Consider the following 20,460-nt stretch of genomic DNA (forward strand, 5'->3'; position numbering starts at 1 on the left):
GCACACTGAAGAGAAAAAAATACCCAGAGATGTGAACCTAAAATGAGAGAGTTCTGAGATTTGGGGGACAACCTTGTGGCAAAACATGGTACTGATGGGACAGGCACAAAATTGCAAACCCCTGAAGAAAGCCTAAACCAAATACTACCAAGAGACACATCACAGGTCTTCCTCCTCCTCCTTCTCACTATCACCACCACCAACATCATCATTATCATTATCATCAATGTTATAATTATTATAACTAAGTAATTGACTCCACTTCTTATGTGGACTTTGAAAACACACCCTTAAGATGCCCCACACCACATCCTTTGGGTCTGATTGTTATCGTAAAGGTGATGCACAGATATGCACAAGTTACAACCCATCTCTCATGTAGCTTTCTGTCAGTGTCTTGTTCATAAATGCAGACAGGTGTTCTGGCACCAAACACATCTCTACCAGTCTCGAGAGCATTCCCCCATGAGTATTCTCATTAACTGTCACCTATTATAATTGTGTTGTGTTTGTGTCTGTCTCAAAAATGTGTATGTCATTTGAGGGCTGGAGATATGGCTCAGGGATTAAGAGTACTTTATAGTCAAATTTCTAATCTTGTTAAATAAAAAACACAGAGCCAAATATAGGGGTAAAAGCTTTAGAGATCTGGAACCAAATATAGAGGTGAAAGCCTTAGAGATCAGGGAAATAGTGAGAGCCACCAACCAACCTTACCTCACCAGCTCTGCAGCTTCCAAAATGCCACGACTTCCTGTCTGCCTAGGCTTTTATTGCCTTGCTGTTCTGCCCTCTCATTGGCTCTTAGCCCAGCTACCTCACTTCCTTGTTACTGCCTATCTGTACAGACCTCCAGTTCTCTATGGTTGGTACTGGGATTAAAGGCGTGTGTCACCACGCTTGGCTCTGTTCCCTAGTATGGTCTTGAACACACAGAGACCCTGCCTGCCAAGTTTGCATGTGCTACCACTGCTTGTTTTTTTTTTTTTTTTGTTTACTTAAAACAGCTGCTATTTCCTCTGATCTCCAGGCAAACTTTATTTATTAACATACAAATAAAATATCACCACATTTTTAGCACAAATAAAATATCACCACAGTACTTGTTGTTCTTATAGAGGATCCTGGTTTGATTCACAGTGTTAGGGTCCTCGAATCACCCTACAAAAGACCACCACTCACGTACGCAAAAGCAAAAGCATTTATTTCTCAAGAGAAAATTCCTGCATGCAGGGGCCAGCCACAAAACAAAATGGTGATGACCCTGAAAGATGTTCCCAGCTCCTTTAAGCCCAGATAGGGGGAATTCCAGGGACAGTTAGGTCATCTCCAGCAAACACGATTGACTAAGCAAGCAACAGTTACACCCAAAGATATATCAAAAAAGAAGAGAAGGGGGCAGTTTGCAGGATCTGCCCTTTTCTGAGTAGCTGGCTCTAGCCTGCCAAGCCGGGGCTGGCCACAGGCAGGCTGAGGAGGAGACCTCAGTCCTGGCTTCACAGGAGAAGTGGCAAACCGGAAGTGAACAGCTGAGGGCTATGCCAAAAGCCGGGGTGAGGGTCAGCTCTGCGCCCACACTCACCTAGGGTACCCTGCCTCACTGCGGCTTGGCGTTGCTTCCTCAATGTCGTTCTTGCTGTTGCTGCCTGGTGCTGTCTCCACAGCATCCACATGATGGTTCATAAGCAGCCACCAACCACTCCCTCTTCTGAATTTCATGGGCACCAGCAGGCATGTAGTGCACATACATACATACTGGCAAAATATGGCATGGAATTTCTTCTTGGCCAATTCCAGTGCAGGAGGGAAGGTTATAGTTTTGTTGTTGTTTGTCTTGTTTGTGTGTGTGTGTGTGTGTGTGTGTGTGTGTGTGTGTGTATGCTTGTTTGTTTTGAGACAAAGTCTTTTTACATGGCCCTGCTGTCCCTAAATCAGGCTGACTTTGAATTCATAGCTATCCACCTGCCTCTGCCTCCCAAGTGCTGAGATTAAAGGCATGTGCCATCACACCTGGCATAAGGCAACAGTTTCCATGACCTTTTTTGGGAACAGAAATTCTAATTTTTATGACCTGCCTTGAGGAAAGAATTACGAACAAGAAACTAAGGATAAATCATATATCTATATGATGCCACAGTTTGCTTTTTAAAATGTCTGTAACATTCTTAATGCCATAGTCCCTCACCAAAGAAGTTTTTACGGCAGAGGAGCCTATCACAGAAATCCATAACTAGTCAAAATGGGCAGAACAATGTATCTTTTTTATTTTTTTAAACAAGGTCTCACTGGAAACTCATAGGTAGCTCAGACAACCTGGGGGACAGGGATTTGAAACCTCCCCAAAGAAAATAAGTCTCCCTCCTCCCAACAGCCACCAACTACCAAGAGCTCCTTGGTTAGGGGTGGGACCTTGGGAGCCCCTCCATCCTCTAAGCTTGAATTTTTAACTGGCTTGGTCTTGTGCAGATTGTTGGACCCCAAAGTTTAGGGTCTCAAGTGGGTGCCCCAAGAACCCAGACTCCAGTCCAGTTGATGCAACAGCATGAGGTGTTTATTGAAGCTTCTGTACAGAAGGGCAAACTCTGCTCCTAAGAGCAAGAGCCGCATCTTACTGCAGCCCCATGGGGGCTTTTAAAGGAAAACCCCACAAAAGCCATAAGATTACAATTCCCATACAATTTCGTTTCACAAGATCATGGTCTGATCACAGAGTGGATACAGTCACATCCACATGTACATTCTTCCCGAAACCTCAAGGGGGGTATCAGGGCGGGAGTGGAGTTTACACAAAGGTCACAGTGGTCCTTCCTGGAACACTTGCAACTATCTCAGTCACAATTGAGCGCATCTCTTAACAGAAATCTTTTTTTTTTAAATTTTTTATTTTGCAATACAATTCAGTTCTACATATCAGCCACAGATTCCCTTGTTCTTCCTCCTCCCGCCCCCCTCAACTTCCCCCCAGTCCGCCCCCCATTCCAATCTCCTCCAGGGCAAAGCCTTCCCCACAGACTGAGATCAACCTGGTGGACTCCGTCCAGGTAGGTCCAGTCCCCTCCTCCCAGGCTGAGCCAAGGGACCCTGCATAGGCCCCAGGTTTCAAACAGCCGACTCATGCAATGAGCACAGGACCCGGGTGCCACTGCCTGGATGCCTCCCAAACAGATCAGGCCAATCAACTGTCTCACCCACTCAGAGGGCCTGATCCAGTTGGTGACCCCTCAGCCATTGGTTCATATTTCATGTGTTTCCGTTCGTTTGGCTATTTGTCTCTGTGCTTTATCCAACCTTGGTCTCAACAATTCTCGCTCATATAAACCCTCCTCATTCTCGCTAATTGGACTCCCAGAGATCCACCCAGGGCCTAGTCATGGATCTCTGCATCCAGATCCCTCAGTAGTTGGATGAGGTTTCTAGCACGACAATTAGGGTGTTTGGCCATCCCATCACCAGAGTAGGTCAGTTCGGACTGTCTCTCGACCATTGCCAGCAGTCTGTTGTGGGGGTATCTTTGTGGATTTCTGTGGGCCTCTCTAGTACTTTGTTTCTTCCTATTCTCATGTGGTCTTCATTTACCATGGTCTCCTATTCCTTGTTCTCCCTCTCTGTTTGTTGATCCAGCTGGGATCTCCCACTCACCCAAGCTCTCTTTCCCTCGACCCTCGCCCTTCACTACCCCCACTCATGTCCAGGCTGTTCATGTAGATCTCATTCCATTTCTCTGTCATTGGGCGATCCCTGTGTCTTTCTTGGGGTCCTGTTTTCCAGGTAACCTCCCTGGTGATGTGAGTAGCAGTCTAGTCATCCTTGTTCCACATCTAGTATCCTGCTATGAGTGAGTACATACCATGTTTGTCTTTCTGAGTCTGGGATACCTCACTCAGGATGATTTTTTCTAGATCCATCCATTTGTCTGCAAACCTCATGATGTCATTGTTTTTCTCTGCTGAGTAGTATTCCATTGTGTATATGTACCACATTTTGTTTATCCATTCTTCAGTTGAAGGGCATCTAGGTTGTTTCCATGTTCTGGCTATTACAAACAATGCTGATATGAACATAGCTGAACAAGTGCTCTTGTGGTGTGGTTGAGCATTCCTTGGGTATATGCCCAAGAGTGGTATAGCTGGATCTTGGGGGAGATGGATTCCCAATTTTCTAAGAAAGCGCCATATTGATTTCCAAAGTGGTTGTACAAGCTTGCATTCCCACCAGCAGTGGAGGAGAGTTCCCCTAGCTCCACATCCTCTCCAGCATAAGGTGTCTTCAGTGTTTTTGATCTTAGCCATTCTGACAGGCGTAAGGTGGTATCTCAGAGTTGGTTTGATTTGCATTTCCCTGATGATTAGGGATGTTGAGCAATTTCTTAAATGTCTTTCAGCCGTTTGAGTTTCCTCTGTTGAGAATTCTCTGTTTAGTTCTATAGCCCATTTCTTAATTGGACTGTTGGGCATTTTGATGTCTAATTTCTTGAGTTCCTTATATATTCTGGATATCAGTCCTCTGTCAGATGTGGGGTTGGTGAAGATCTTTTCCCATTCTGTAGGCTGTCACTTTGCTTTGTTGACCGTATCCTTTGCCCTACAAAAGCTTCTCAGTTTCAAGAGGTCCCATTGATTGATTGTTTCTCTCAGTGTCTGTGCTACTGGTGTTCTATTTAGGAAGTGGTCTCCTATGCCAATGTGTTCAAGACTACTTCCTACTTTCTCTTCTAGCAGGTTCAGAGTAGCTGGATTTATATTGAGGTCCTTGATCCACTTGGACTTAAGTTTTGTGCACAGTGATAGATATGGATCTATTTGCAGCCTTCTACATGTTGATATCCAGTTTTGCCAGCACCATTTGTTGAAGATGCTTTCTTTTTTCCATTGTGCACTTTTGGCTTCTTTGTCAAAAATTATTTGTTCATAGATGTGCGGATTAATGTCAGGGTCTTCAATTCGATTCCATTGGTCCACATGTCGGTTTTTATGCCATTACCAAGCTGTTTTTATTACTGTAGCTCTATAGTACAGCTTGAAGTCAGGGATAGTGATGCCTCCAGAGGTTGTGTTATTGTACAGGATTCTTTTGGCTTTCCTGGGTTTTTTGTTTTTCCATATGAAGTTGAGTATTATTCTTTCCAGGTCTGTGAAGAATTGTGTTGGTATTTTGATGTGGATTGCATTGAATCTGTAGATTGCTTTTGGTAAGATTGCCATTTTTACTATGTTAGTTCTGCCTATCCATGAGCATGGGAGATCTTTCCATTTTCTGACATCTTCTTCAATTTCTTTTTTCAGGGACTTAAAGTTCTTGTCATATAGGTCCTTCACTTTCTTGGTTAGTGTTACCCCAAGGTATTTTATGTCATTTGTGGCTAAAGTAAAGGGTGATATAGCTCTGATTTTCTTCTCCGCTCCTTTGTCCATTGTATATAGGAAGGCTACTGATTTTTTTGAGTTGATCTTGTATCCTGCTATGTTGCTGAAGGTGTTTATAAGCCTATGTCTTTTTATAGGTGAATTAAGTCCATTGATATTGAGGGATATTAATGTCCAGTGATTGTTCATTCCTGTTATTTTTTGGTGGTGATGTGTGTGTACTTTTCTTCATTGGGGTTTACTGCTGTGGCTTTATCTATTGCCTGTGTTTTCGAGGGTGTATCTGACTTCCTTAGGTTGGAATTTTCCTTCTAGTGCTTTCTGTAGGGCTGGGTTTGTGGATAAATATTGTTTAAATCTGGCTTTGTCATGGAATGTCTTGTTCACTCCATCTATGATGATTGAAGTTTTGCTGGGTATATTAGTCTAGGCTGACATCCATGGTCTCTTAGTGTCTGCATTACATCTGTCCAGGTCCTTCTGGCTTTCGAAGTCTCCATTGAGAAATCGGGTGTTATTCTGATAGGTTTGCCTTTATATGTCACTTGGCCTTTTTCCTTTGCTGCTCTTAATATTCTTTCTTTATTCTGTACGTTTAACTGTTTAATTATTATGTGGCGAGGGGACTTTTTTGGGGGGTCTAGTCTATTTGGTGTTCTATAGGCTTCCTGTATCTTCATAGGCATTTCCTTCTTTAAGTTGGGAAAGTTTTCTTCTATGATCTTGTTGAATATATTTTCTGTGCCCTTGAGTTGGTATTCTTCTCCTTCTTCTACCCCTATTATTTGTAGGTTTGGTCTTTTCATGGTGTCCCAAATTTCTTGGACATTTTGGTTCATTTTGGTACATTCTTCCCGAAACCTCAAGGGGGGTATCAGGGCGGGAGTGGAGTTTACACAAAGGTCACAGTGGTCCTTCCTGGAAAACTTGCAACTATCTCAGTCACAATTGAGCGCATCTCTTAACAGAAATCTTTTTACATTGTTATATTGTTACAGGGGTGATTGAGTAGTGGCTGAGTCAGGCGGCCCTTGGAACTAGATTTTTAGTTTCTCATTTCCTGGTACTTGAAGTTTCTCGTTTCCTGAGGCTTGGGGGGTGTAAGCCTGAAAGGTTAGGATCTTTCACAGGTAACCATAGCTGCTGTGAGCCCATGTATGTAATAGCCATGTCCTGTCCAGGGGACAGCATTTCATAGCAATTTTCCCAATCTATAGACTGGCTCTTAATTCTGCTCACCCCTCTTCCCTGATGTTCCACGAGCTATGGTGAGGTGGGGGTGTGGCACAGATGGCCCTTTTACTGCTGAGTGCTCACATTCATGTTTTCAACACTTGGAACATTAACCGTTACCCACTGCCATAAGAAGTATCTGGGACCGACATTGAGATTAGCACAAATCTGTTTGTGTCAGGAGCTGCATTTAGAAAACACAGTCTGGTTTCTCTTGGAATCCTTCCAAGTGCTAGGTCGCTCCTTCACATCTAGTAAATCAGCACATTTCAAGATTTCTTTCTGTTTTCTCATCTCTGTATTGTAATGATAAACTCAGCTTTCTCCCAGCAACACAATTCTCGGCTTTTGAGGATCTCCTCCCCTTTTATTTGAACCATGGGGTCCTCTCATAGCGCCCTTACCAGGATCTCAGAGGGAGACACAGGATCCAGGTCAGGAAGTTAGAAAGGGAAGTGTGTATGAAAAATATGGATGTAGAAAATTGACCTTATGCCGGTCAAGGTATTCCTAGTCACAGTGGATGATGTCCCAGCAGGAGTTGCTCACCAAATGACCAGTCTGTGTCAGTGAATTATTTTGGATGTAGACACTGCTCAGCAGATGCCAGGCACACCCTTTCCCTAAGATGTAACAACTGGGGGATCTCCAGCTGCTGCTGATCTTTCTCTAGAGAGCACAAAAGCCAAACAAAAGCAAAGAAAAGCAAACAAAACAAACAAACACAAAAACAAAACCCACCTCAGGTTGAAACCTACCCGTCTGGTTCTTTTGGTAATTTTCCTACTGTTGCAGTGAATTTAAGACGGAGCAGGCCCAGTGGTCCTCAAGGGGATGTCCACTAGAGGGCCACCAGGAAGAGTTCGTTGCTGCAGTCGAATTGGGGCGAGAGCCCCATCTTTTTCTTACTAGCCATGGTCTACGTATGTAACTACTTAACTGTTGTGGCCATCATGTTTTGGAATATTCCTTTAGACTGTGAGAAGATGTGTCACTATGATTGGTTTAAATAAAAAGCTAAATGGCCAATAGCTAGGCAGGAAGATGTTAGGCAGGACTTCTGTGGACAGAGAGGCCTCAGGGAAAAAGAAAGGCAGAGTTGCCAGCCAGACACAGAGGAAACAGGGTGGGTAGTACAGAGTAAAGATAACCAAATCACGTAAAAGACTGTAGATTAAAAGATATGGGTTAATTTAAGTTATAAGAACTACTTAGGAACAAGCCTAAGCTAAGGCCAAGCATTCATGATTAATAAGAAGTCTCCATGTAGTTATTTGGGAGCTAGCAGGAGGGACAGAGAAAGACTGGTTACAGCATTATATAAAGGAACATGCTCCATGATGAAGAGTGTGGAGGGAGGAATGGAGAAATGTAGGATGTAAAGCAGGAAACACAGGAATTTGTATTTTTTATACACTGAGCTGATGATCTTGGATGCATCTACAATAATTTGTATTAAATGCTTTGTGTGTGTGTGTGTGTACCCAATATATATATGTACTCAAATGTGAATATATTGTATACATTGTAAGTTGTACTGCTTTTTGCATAATATTTATAATATCTAACATAAAACACTGAGAGCTGTCTCATTCAAAATTTTTATTTGTTTCTTTTACATCCTCACTTTATTTACTTATTTATTGTGTGTATGTATTTATTTAGTTTGTGGAGGTCACACAACAACTTGTGAGAGTCAGTTCTCTCCTTCCACCACAGGGGTCTCAAGGATCGAAGTCAGATCATCAGGCTTGGTAGCAATCACCTTCATACATGGAGCCGTTTTGCCAGCTGAGACCTATCTCAATTTTTGTATTGACTATAAATAATTGTTTTGTAGATGAGGAATAATTTATGGCCAGTACCTTGGAGTCTTCGATGTGCTTAACCATTTTTAAGCCAGGCAGTGGTGGTGTACACCTTTAATCCCAGCACTCGGGAGGCAGAGGCAGGCAGATCTCTCTGTTGAAGCCCAGCCTGGTATACAGAGTGAGTTCCAGGACAGCCCAGGTTACACTCGAAAAACAACAACAAAAAGAATTTAATGGGTAGAATGGCTCAATATACATGCGTCATCTTACATGTGAATCTGTTGGGTAGACTCCATAAGAAGGCTTGTTAGGTAAAAGTGTCTGTGTGCATGTAATTTTCACAGAGACTGTAAAACATCCAGGACAGACATCTTTTCTTTTCTTTTTTTCTTTTTTTAAGATCTATCTATCTATCTATCTATCTATCTATCTATCTATCTATCTATTGATTTATTTTATGTATGAGTGCACTATCTGCATGTATGCTTTATTCCAGAAGAGGACATCAGATCCCACTATAGATGGTTGTGTACCATCATGTGGGTGCTGGGAATTGAACTCAGGACCTCTGAAAGAGCAGCCAGTGCTCTTAACCCCTGAGCCATCTCTCCAGTTCAGGGCAGACATCTTACTCATTAGCACACTCCCTACTGCTCCATACTCTGTCAAAGGAAGTAGATTGTCAACCTCTTTGTACTCCAGGAGTTTCATGAAATGTAACGTCATTTTAGATTCTGTATTTTCTGGTGAAGGGAGTATAGTCCCTCATACTGTTTAAGAATATGTAATTTCCTCCCTTTCCCTCTCCTCCTTGTTTTCCTTTTCTCTCCATGTCTTGGTCTATTTTTAAAATTACATTTATTTATTTATTTTCTATATATGCAAATATATGTGTGCAAATTATGGTGCCACAGTGTCCGAATGGAGGTCCTTGAGCAACTTGCAAAAGCTGGTTCTTTCCTTCTGCCAGATGGGTCCTCAGGGACCAAGCTCAGGTGGTCAGGACTGGCCGCAAATGCCTTTCCCCACTGAGCCATCTTGCACCACTGAGCCATCTTGTTGGTCCAGCACTTTGGCCTATTTACTTTGGGTATTTCATTTCTTTGCCCATTTTTTCTATAACTAATGGTCATTTTTTAATGACTTTAGAAACGTTATATGTTAAGGGAATTTTTTTTGTATTGTATTGTCTCTAATTTTTTTTTTACATTTATTTGTTTCTTTTGTAAGGAGTTGGCGCATGATCCAGTGTTATGTGGCTGTCTAAGGACAGTTTGAGGGAACCAGTTCTCTCCTTCTCACTCTGTGGGTTCTGGGCATCAAACGGGTTGTCAGGCTTGGCAACAAGTGCCTTCGCCCTCTGAGCTGTCTCACAGGTCCCGGTTAAATGTTTTCTTCATGTTTAACGGTTTCCTTATAAAATTTCGTATGATTTACTTTATCCGTAGGCTGATTTGAGCGTATATATTAAGCTTCCCTTTTATGTACTATTAAGTTTAAATTATTGGCCTATTTAGAATATCTTAACATCATTTTCTAAGCTATTATCTCATTGTGTTATTTAACGTTAAAAAAAAAAAAGATGTAGTTCAGGTGCTTGTGAGCCAACATGTGGGTGCTGGGAACCAAACTCTGGTCCTCTATAAGGGTAGGAGACAGAGCTTTGAATGACAGAGCCATCTCTCCAGCCTCTGTGGCATGTTTCACTTCTACTTTGTATGTTTATTTATATTTTCCTGCGGTTCCATCTATGAGCAATTCTATACAGGTATGAATCTCCCCTCCAAATATTGTTGCTGGATTCCTGACCACCCACAGTCTCTTCACTGTTCCATAATATCAAGGATAGATACTTTCTTTCTCCTAATGGCCACTGCAGCATATTGCGACATATGGTGAGCACAAAAACCAACTTCCGAAAACCAGAATGTCTGGTTTTTTGTCGCCTGTTAGCTGTATGCCCTTGGGCTTCTTAACTTCTCCATATCTGTAAAGTGAAACTGTTAGGATTAAATGACTTAATCCTTGTGGCAGGCATACAGTGGAGCTTTAGCACATGGCCAGGCTCTGCAACCATGGGCTGTTAGCATAATTGCGTTTGTGAGGCTGGGAAGAGAGAGAAGGGATGTGATCTGGACCATTAGAAAATCCTGTAGGTCGTGGCATGTAATTTAGAAATCATCTCAGACGACAATCTTGCTTAGAGATTGCTTTCATAACCTCTAATCTTTGGCCTACTCCCCCCCCCCCCCCCCGCCCCAGTTTAGTCTAAACTAATCTATACTTGGAAAACATTTTAAAAGTTAAAAATATTATTTTTAATGTAGAAAATTCTAAATATTATTTAAAAACTCCTATAAAACAACAATAAATCATATTTACCCCCAGGGGTAACTATTATGTTCTTACGGCCATCACAATTTTTTGAAGAGTTATTTTATTTTTACATTTTTTTTTTTTTTTTTTTTTTTTTTTTTGGTTTTTCGAGACAGGGTTTCTCTGTGTAGCTTTGCGCCGTTCCTGGAACTCACTTGGTAGTCCAGGCTGGCCTCGAACTCACAGAGATCCGCCTGGCTCTGCCTCCCGAGTGCTGGGATTAAAGGCGTGCGCCACCACCGCCCGGCTTATTTTTACATTTTTACAAAATAATTTTTACTTTATGTGCATGAAGGCATGTTCAACATGTGCACTTTCTTGATGCTGTAGGAGATCAGATGAGGGCATCAGATACCCCAGTACTGAAGTTACAGATGGTTGTGATCCTCTATGTGCATGCTGGGAACCAAACCCAGGTCTTCTGTAAGAGCATCAGGTAATCTTAACTTCGGAGCCATCTCTTCAGTCCCTGTTTTTATTATTTTAAAATGATGTGTATATGTGTATATGTGTGTGTGGGGGGGAGGGTAATGTGCTGCTGCACAGGCATCTGCACTGTGGACCCCAAGGAGGGCATCAGATCCCCTGTAGCTCGAGTTACAGGTCTCTGTGAGCCTCCTGATGTAGGCAGTGGGAACCCAACTCTGGTCCTCTGGAAGAGCAGTACATCCTCTTAACCTCAGAGTCACCTCTCCAGCCCCTCCTTCGCAGTTCTTGAAAGAGGTTGAAGAGATCCCTGGAAAGTAGGAGAAGGTAGGTCTGGGCCAGCTCTAGTTCATTCTAGAGTCCCCTGTACCTCTTAAGCAGTTCTGGGGCTATTCAGACTCAGCTTCTTTTTACTGCAGCAATAAAAGCCTGTGATACCTACCCTGTTCTCTTTATTTCTACTCTAATTGCACTTTTGGGTCTTCATCACATTCATCTAAATTATAGCAACAGCATCCTAATTGGCTTTCCTGTGTTCAGTCCTCCCTTCACACTGCTGGAAGTGTGTTCTTATATCACATGCCTAATTATGACACTCCATTCAGAGGCTCAACAATTGCTCTCAGTTGATTATAGAATAAAATCCAAATTGCCTATTTTCTACAGAATCCAAAGTAGGTTTTCTCACTAGAGTATCTTTTACTGTATCATGCTAGTTTTTCAATTCCAAGATGCCATTGCTTGTGATCATAGCATTGTCTTAACAAGCAATCTCTGGGTCAGAAATCAAGAGACAGGATGGAACCTACAAATACGTATCCGCATTTTATCAAACACATTGTGATTTCACAATTATTAAAATGAAAAGCTGTGTTACCTGCAGTCTACAGTCACCACTACAATATCAACATGACAACAAGAAATGGATGGCATGGGTCATTAGGGAAGATGGTAATGAGGGAATTACTTACAGACACAGCACGACTGGCTTTGGAGAAAGTTGAGGGGTATTACAGCCTCTGTGTCTGAGAGGGAGGAGAGGTGTGTCTGTTACTTTTCTCATTGCTGTAACAAACTACCTAGCAAAACCATTTTGTCTTAACATTTACATCAGTGGTTCTCAGCATGTGGGTCCTGACCCCTCTGGGGTTGCATATCAGACATCCTGTGTATCAACTATTTACATAACAATTCATAACAGTAGCAAAATTACAGTTATAAAGTAGCAATGAAAATAATTTTATGGTTGGGGGTGGTCAGCATACCATGAAGAGCTGTATTAAAGGGCCACAGCATTAGGAAGAGTGAGAACCACTAATTTACATGTATGCAGTCCCCCATTGTAGGGAAGGCTTCCTGGTGAGAGTGACTCTGACTGCAGGTGGAAGCTTGAGGCAGCTGGTCACAGAATCTCCAGAATCTGCCTTTGTGCAAAGGCAGAGGAACGCCGCTGGGCGCTCTCTTTCTCTGTTTTTGTTTTGTTTTGTTTTGGTTTTGGTATTTTTGTTTGTTTTTCCTTTTCTTTCTTTTTGAAATTACATTTATTTATTTTGAGTGTGTTTGTACACCTGTGCATGCATGTTCACACACACACAACGTGTCACGCTTTTGTGTAGGCCAGAAGACAGCATGAGCAAGTCAGTTCTCTCCTTCTATCTCATGGGTCCCGGGGACTGAATTCAGGTTGCCTGTTTGCTGGCAACCACCGAGCCATCTCAACCACCCTCCCTTCTTCCTTTTTATTCAGTCCAGGATCCTAGTTGATAGATAGTGCCCTGCACACTAGGGTAGGCTTTCTCTTCTCAGTTAAACCTCTTTGGACACACCCAGAAGAGTGTAACCTAGGTCGTCCTAAGTTCAGTTCAGTTGACAGTGAAGATTAAGCATGTCAAGGAAGAAACATCAGAACCCAAAGAAGGAAGTGTACGGAACAGAATCTAGACCCGTGGGTCTCATCTTGTGGGTTGAGACCCCTTTGGGGGTTGAATGACCCTTTCACAGGGGTGGCCTAAGACCATTGGAAAAAAGATATTAGAATTACAATTCATAACATTAGCAAAGTTACAGTTAAGAAGTAGCAACAAAAATAATTTTGTGGTTGGGGGTCACCACCACATGAGGAACTGTGTTAAAGGGTTCCCTTTAATTAAGGAGGTTGAGAACTACTACTCTAGACCTTCAGTGGAGGGAACAAGCCATTCAAATACCTGCTTTGCTCTCCCATTTCCCCTTTTACCCACAGCTTACCTGGCACCGCCTGGAAGTCAGAGGGTGCACAAGTCAACCAGTGCAGACAGACAGCCTCCCAGGGCCAGAGCGGAAGGAGCAGAGTAGGAAGAAGTGAAATGGAGATAAAAGGGCCCCATGTTCCATTTATGCTTCATCTTAAACCTTAGATTAAATCTCCATGTGTACGAATCCCCTCCCCTCGATGACCCTGTTTCTAGCCCAGCTTAATTTCTGCCTTCCCCATCAAGCCTTCTCTGACTCTGTGGGTCAATTTGCCCTCCCCTGTGAGTCCATAAAAATCTACTTAAGAGGCTTAACATGTACACTTAGGTCTTGTTTAGTATTTTTCTCCATTGCCATAAACTCTTCCATGACAAATGAGGTGCACAATCTTTTCACCCAGCCTCTCTCCCTGACAAACCCACTACCACAGCATCTTCTCCCTAGAATCATTTCAAAGCCAAAAAAAGCCTTAGGACACCTAATGCAGCCATTTCACTTTATAGGTAAAGAAACTACTCCCTAAATCAGTGTTGGTAAATACTCAGTGAACCCCAGTTCAAGTGAAAGTGAAGACTTAAGCAAAACAAGCCAATGAGGAGCTTTGACGGAGTGGTGGTTTGAATAAAATGGCCTCCAAAGGGAGTGGTACTATTAGGAGGTGTGGCCTTGTTTTAGGAAGGGTGTCACTGTGGGGGCGGGCTTTGAGGTCTCTGTTTTCTTAAGCTTCCCTCAGTGTGACAGTCAGTCAACTTCCTGTTGCTCTGAGTCAGGATGTAGGCCTCTAAGCTCTGCTTGCAAGCTGCCATGCTCCTCTCCAGGATGATAATGGACTGAAGCTCTGAAGCTGTAAGCGAGGGCCTCAGCTAGATGTTTTCTTTATAAGAGTTGCCATGAGCCGGGCGGTGGTGGCGCACGCCTTTAATCCCAGCACTTGGGAGGCAGAGGCAGGCGGGTCTTTGTGGGTTCGAGATCAGCCTGGTCTACAGAGTGAGTTCCAGGAAAGGTGCAAAGCTACACAGAGAAACCCTGTCTCAAAAAAACTAAAAAAAACAAAAAACAAAAAAAAACAAAAAAAAAAGAGTTGCCATGGTCTTGGTGTCTCTTCACAGCAATAGAAACCTAACTAAGACAAAAGGACTCTGAGAATAAGTGGAAAGAAATGGCCTTTTGTAAAAATCTGTGATCTAGCGTGCTGGATATGACCGTTTTTTCACTCAAACGTATTGGCTTCTAATAAGAATTCTTTTTAGTGAGAAGAATGAAATAATAAGTTAAAGCACCTGTTTTGGCAGAAAGCTTGATGCATGGCAAGCTTGAAAATTAGGTAGTTGCTTTGTGTGGATTATCTTAAAAATAACTTTTAAGAATTTAAAAATAAGGGAAATGGCAGGGTGTGGTGATGCACACCTTTATAGTTCCAGCACTCTGTAGCCAGGAGCAGGAGGATCTCTGAGTTAGAGGCCACATTGGTCTACAGAGTGAGTTCCAGGACAGCAAGGGCTACACAGAGAAATCCTGTCTCAAAAAATAAACAAACAACAAACACAAACAAAACCCCCCAGAAAACAAATCACAATTCAATTGTGTCTACCAAAAATTACAGTTATTTTTACTTTAATTTTGGTAATTTCTAATTATTGGGGAGAAGACTTTACTTTGGACATTTCCCTTGAATTATTAAAAGCCTACAAAACCTGCCGGAGGGGAGGGGAGTGGGGAGTGGGGGTGGGGTGGGGGAGCTACTTTATTTCCAGGATGTTCGCTGCTCCGAGAGAACCAGGGAAGGAAAATCGTTCAGGAGCACTCCAGATAGTCTCTCTTCTGTCGTCATTGTGTTAGATGAGTCATGCCATCCCAAGGGACATGGGGCCCTAATGCTGTAGCATTTTTACTTTTATCGGGGAGCAAATCCCCCAAGGCGAGTAGAATGTGATGATGAACAGTTTTGGTCCTCCATGTGCTGAATCACCTAGCCTCGTCACTCCTCTCCAGATGTCTCTTCATGATTAATTCCCGTGAATTTACTGCTCTTTTCTGCCCTGTGACGCCTTTCAGGTCCATCTAATCAGACAGATCTAATAAACTGGAGTTACCAGAAAGGAAGGGGTCAAGGTCTTGGCTCCTTTTCACTTAGGGGTCTTGGTGCTTTCTATGAACAGTTGCATGACCGGCGACGTTAGGAGGGGCGGACTTTGCCAGACACGCACTAAGGAGCAAGGGGCGTTGGAGCTCTTACACTCACTTAATGAAAAGCAATCGCGTTAGTGCTTCTTAGGAAAAAGGACGAACGGAGTCACTCTAAAGTGAAATTTTGTCTCAGTTTGGAGCAGCAGCTGACAGGCTGTCAGCTTGTAAAACAAATGTCGATTTCCTCCTAGCCAGGCAACGCATTTCCCTAAGCACTCCTTTGCCCTCCTGTTTGTTCGCATCACGCCTTGTTCCACAGCTCCATAAACTCTAAATTTCTAGCTCCAACATTTCTGTGATGATGAGTTAAACTATTTGCTATAGGTCTACACCAAGAACAGAGCCACAGAAATATTTCTACTGTTTCCAGTCAATTTTTTTACTGACTGGAATTCCTCTGTGTACTTTTCTCTCTCATGCGGACAGAACCACCTTACCTCTTGTATCTGCTTGGATGCTGTTTCTTTAAAGAGTAGAAACACCTCCCCCCAATTTCAAAGACATAGACTGCATGACATTACATTCTGTATATTACACATGACATCTGTTATGTTCTCAGTATACCATATTCCCCTTTTACTACTGCTTACAAAACTTTTAAGGGACTTAAACACCTATACAAGCACAAAATGTCAGTGTCGTTCCAAGACCCCTTCCCCTGTTCGTTTCTCAGACATCGTTGTTGCTAACACATTGATGTGTATCTTTCTGGCGATCTCTTGAAAAAGGGCTGTTTTTATTCTGTTGTAGGAGCTCATTCATTTTACAATGTCTTATTTGGTCAGGCTGGCTGGTTACTGTTAGTGAGTGTTGTCTGGGGTTATCTTTTGTGGTAGATAATACATTGCTGGCAATGTGTCATTCCTCCCTGTTCCTGTAACCAGCTCCTCCCTCTTCCAACTCTGTCTGACTCACAGAGAAGGCTGTCAGTTATCACAAATGTCAGGTCTCACTTTCGGGCAGAGATGACTGAGCCAAAAAATCTGGCCACTCTTGTCACCCACTCCTGCCACGTGTCATTGAATGGTCCAGGTGTGAGTGTCTGGAGCGATTTCTTTCACTGACGGCTTTAAGAAGGATCCGTGGACAATTTGAATCAGCACAAATGTGGTGGCAAAGGTGTTAAGATGTCAGGGAGGTTCGGAATCCTTGTGAGTCGTGTTTCCTACACTTTGGAGAAAGCCAGTTTTCAGTGAGAGAGTGACACAGACACACAGAGAGAGCATAGGGAAGAGAGGAAGTTCCGGAGTCACTCACACTCTCTGTCCCCAAGGTCCACTCACACTACTGTCTTTTCTTAGTTAGTCCCACTAGGAGACTCATGAGTACTTTCTCTTTTGCTTAGGCTGTGCCTCTGAAGAGCAACACTTCAGTTGAAGGAGACTGTTCATCCTCCCACCTCTGAAACATTGCTTTGTTTAGGTGATGACAAAAATATTTTAATTTTTATTATTTTGTGCCATTGCAGGAATCTTTCTGGAATAAGTATTTTTAGCACTAATGAGAGTGGAAGATATTAGATACGATATGTCACCAGTGGAGCCATGTCAGGGGCGTGACAGCTCCTGCTAGCTTTCCATCCTGGATCCAGTTTGTATTTTCACATTGTACCCTAAAACCGTAAGGTTGGAGGTGGGTAAGTGAGATTTTATGGACGTGTGTGTGGCAGTCAGCAGGTTGTTAAAGGCAATGACCCATTGTTTCAGCTGTTTCTCCGGGTCATTTTGTTCCAGGTGGCAGGTGAAGTCAGCTTGACAACTAGGTAATACAAACAGTGCTTTAAGCAAATCACTAAACAAATCACAAAATCAGTGTCTATCTAATAACTGGTCTTTTCTACCTGATTCTACTTCAGCATGTGTATGTGCGCATACGTGTGTGCCCACATCCCAAAGTGTACCTGTGGGGAACAGAAAACAACTTTTGGGTGTCTGTTCTCTCTTTGAAACTAGTTGAGACACAGTATCTTTGGCTCTTTTGTTCCTGTCACTTTGTATGCTCCAGGCTAGCTGGCTGCAAGACTTCTGGGTCATTCTCTTATCTCTACCTCCCATCTCCCCATAGGAATGCTAGGAGTGCAGCTGTGGCCTCCCATATCTGGCTTTTTATGGGTCCAAGGATCCAACTTGGGTTGTCAGCCTCACACAACAAGTCCTTTTACCTGCTCAGCCATGTCGATGGCCCAGTAACAAAAAAGTCAAGGTATGTTGTACAGTTTCCATAAATGTTCAGAGGTGTTTTTCCTGTTTAACTCTCAAAAGATGTAGACCCAGATTACAATTTATTCAGGGGTACCCATGCACAGTCAGGCGGGTTAGACCCAAAGAAACAAGGATAATACACAGCATGTGGCTGACAGAGTGCAGGAGCAGAGTCATAGCCAGAATATGAAGTCATTTGGGATAGAAGTCAATAACATTGGCTTAAAAAAACTCTATTTTCAATTTAAGAGAGAGAGAGAGAGAGAGAGAGAGAGAGAGAGAGAGAGAGAGAAATGTGAGAAATCCACTGAGTCTGCTTAAAGGGCAAAGGGATTTATTGAGAAAGGAAAACTCACAAGACAGAACGGGAATTGTTGCAGGGTCCTGAAAAGCGGAGGCATGGGCCTATGCTGTTCTTCTGCCTGAACTGACCCAACATCCCAGTCCAACAAGGGAGGAGGAGAGTGGCCTCCGTGTGTCTCTGGTCTTAAGGGTAGCCCTGAACCATGCCCCAGGGGCAGGTACTTTAAGGTCATAGGTATGTAGGACAGTTACCTGTTACATCTCTATTTTTGGGTGGTGTTTCAAGGCCTTAGACAGAACAGCTATCCACTACTTCTCCCCCTTTTGTCTAAATAAGGAAGTTCTAACCTAATACAAACTATACACAAAAGGAACAATTATTAAGTATTGTCCAGGAGAGGGGAAAGGTAGTAACATAAATAAAAATAGAAATACAACCAGCAAGAACAACATCAAACAAGAGACACATACTAAAATCCAGAAATGTCCAGAACATAGGTAAATGGCATGTTACAGAGATTACTCCAATAGCTGTCCTATCCTGAAGATTCTAACTTTAGTATCTAAAATGTTCTTAGCTAAGATATGAGAGGATTATAACTAACTATCTAGTCTTCAACCCCATCAAAGACCTAAGAAGGAAAATAATAACACCTGAGAAAACAGGAAGTTCAAACAAGCAATATCTGAAAAATTATGAGAATAGACAGAGAAAGCTGGCAGCCTGGACAATTACCTAAAGTTTCTCAGCACTGTTGGGGCATCCATTTTGGCTACAGGCCTAGAGTATCTGACAGACTATTTTCATAAGCAGGAATTTTGAAAGACCATCTTACCCTGTCTTGGCAGAGTTCAGTAGCCACTTTTCCTAGTGTCGGGCTCATCCAGAAAGGACAGCATTCGTACTGTCAGCAGTCGAGGCAAGGGCAGTTCTCTGCCCAGCAGGCCATTTTGTGCCAAGAAGAAGACAAACTTCCAAACAGAGTGTCTCAGAAGCCCAACATTCTTTCAGGATCAGATCGATGCTGCCAGAAGCAATCGTGTCTCATCTCAACAGAATTCTAAGTTATCAAAACGTTTAAATGCCATATCTAGGTCTATGAAGTGTTTGAAGATTACCTATCCATCTGACATATGTTTCTGTAAGTCTGGGGAATCTAACCAACATAACTATAGAAATTACCTTCATGGGTGACTATTAATCTGTAAGTCTTATCTACCTAAATAACCTAAGGATGGACTAAGGGTTCACATTAATGGGATAAGCAATCTGTAAACAGATGTACAGTGTAAAGACAATGACCTCAAAATTGTGACAATACACAAAATATCTTAAATGGAGGTAGAAATGTATAGTGCAATATGATAACAATATCCTTAATACGTATCAATATACAAAATAGCATAAACAGAGGTAGAACATACATACAGTATGGCAAATATAATTTTATATTTGTATCAATATACAGAATATTTCAAATAGGAGTAGGAACATGTATACAATATGACAATTATAGTTTTGAATTTATATTAATATAAAACTATCTTAAATAGGAATATAAAAATAGTTTACATTTGTATCAATATACAAGAATCCATATCAGTGCAATTTATCTGATAATTTGCTAAATTAGTTTACTAGTAGATACAATAATCTACCTTAATATCCTATCTATTCCCCTTTTTTCTTTTCTAAAAGTGAATCCTGACTCTAAATTTTATTGTTCCACCCTCAACCCTATAATAATTTATCCATAACCCCGAGAAAAATGAAACCTTTGGGAGAGGGGGCATTGTTTTCTTAAAATTGCTTCCTCTGTTTAGGGATCAACAGTATCTCTGTGGGATCCTGTAAGAAAGCTAAATGGTTAGGTCTCAATAGGACTAGCTGTAGAGTCTGCAGCCAGTCTCAGGGTAATGGGTAAGTGTAGCTAGAGTTTTCCTGCCTGGCCCACAGTCAGGACAAATCTCTGTCACCTGCCAGTCCCACAGTTGCTTAGACCCCACCAAGTAAACACAGAGACTTATATTGCTTACAAACTGTATGGCCGTGGCAGGCTTCTTGCTAACTGTTCTTACAGCTTAAATTAATCCATTTCCATTAATCTATACCTTGCCACGTGGCTCGTGGCTTACCGGCATCTTCACATGCTGTTTGTCATGGTGGCGGCTGGCAGTGTCTCTCTGACTCAGCCTTCCACTTCCCAGCTTTATTCTCCTCCTTGTCCCACCTATACTTCCTGCCTGGCCACTGGCCAATCAGTGATTTATTTATTGACCAATCAGCAACACACTTGACATACAGACCATCCCACAGCAGGTAAGGTT

This window comes from Peromyscus eremicus, chromosome 6 (assembly GCF_949786415.1).
Source record: "Peromyscus eremicus chromosome 6, PerEre_H2_v1, whole genome shotgun sequence".
Taxonomy (NCBI): Eukaryota; Metazoa; Chordata; class Mammalia; order Rodentia; family Cricetidae; genus Peromyscus; species Peromyscus eremicus.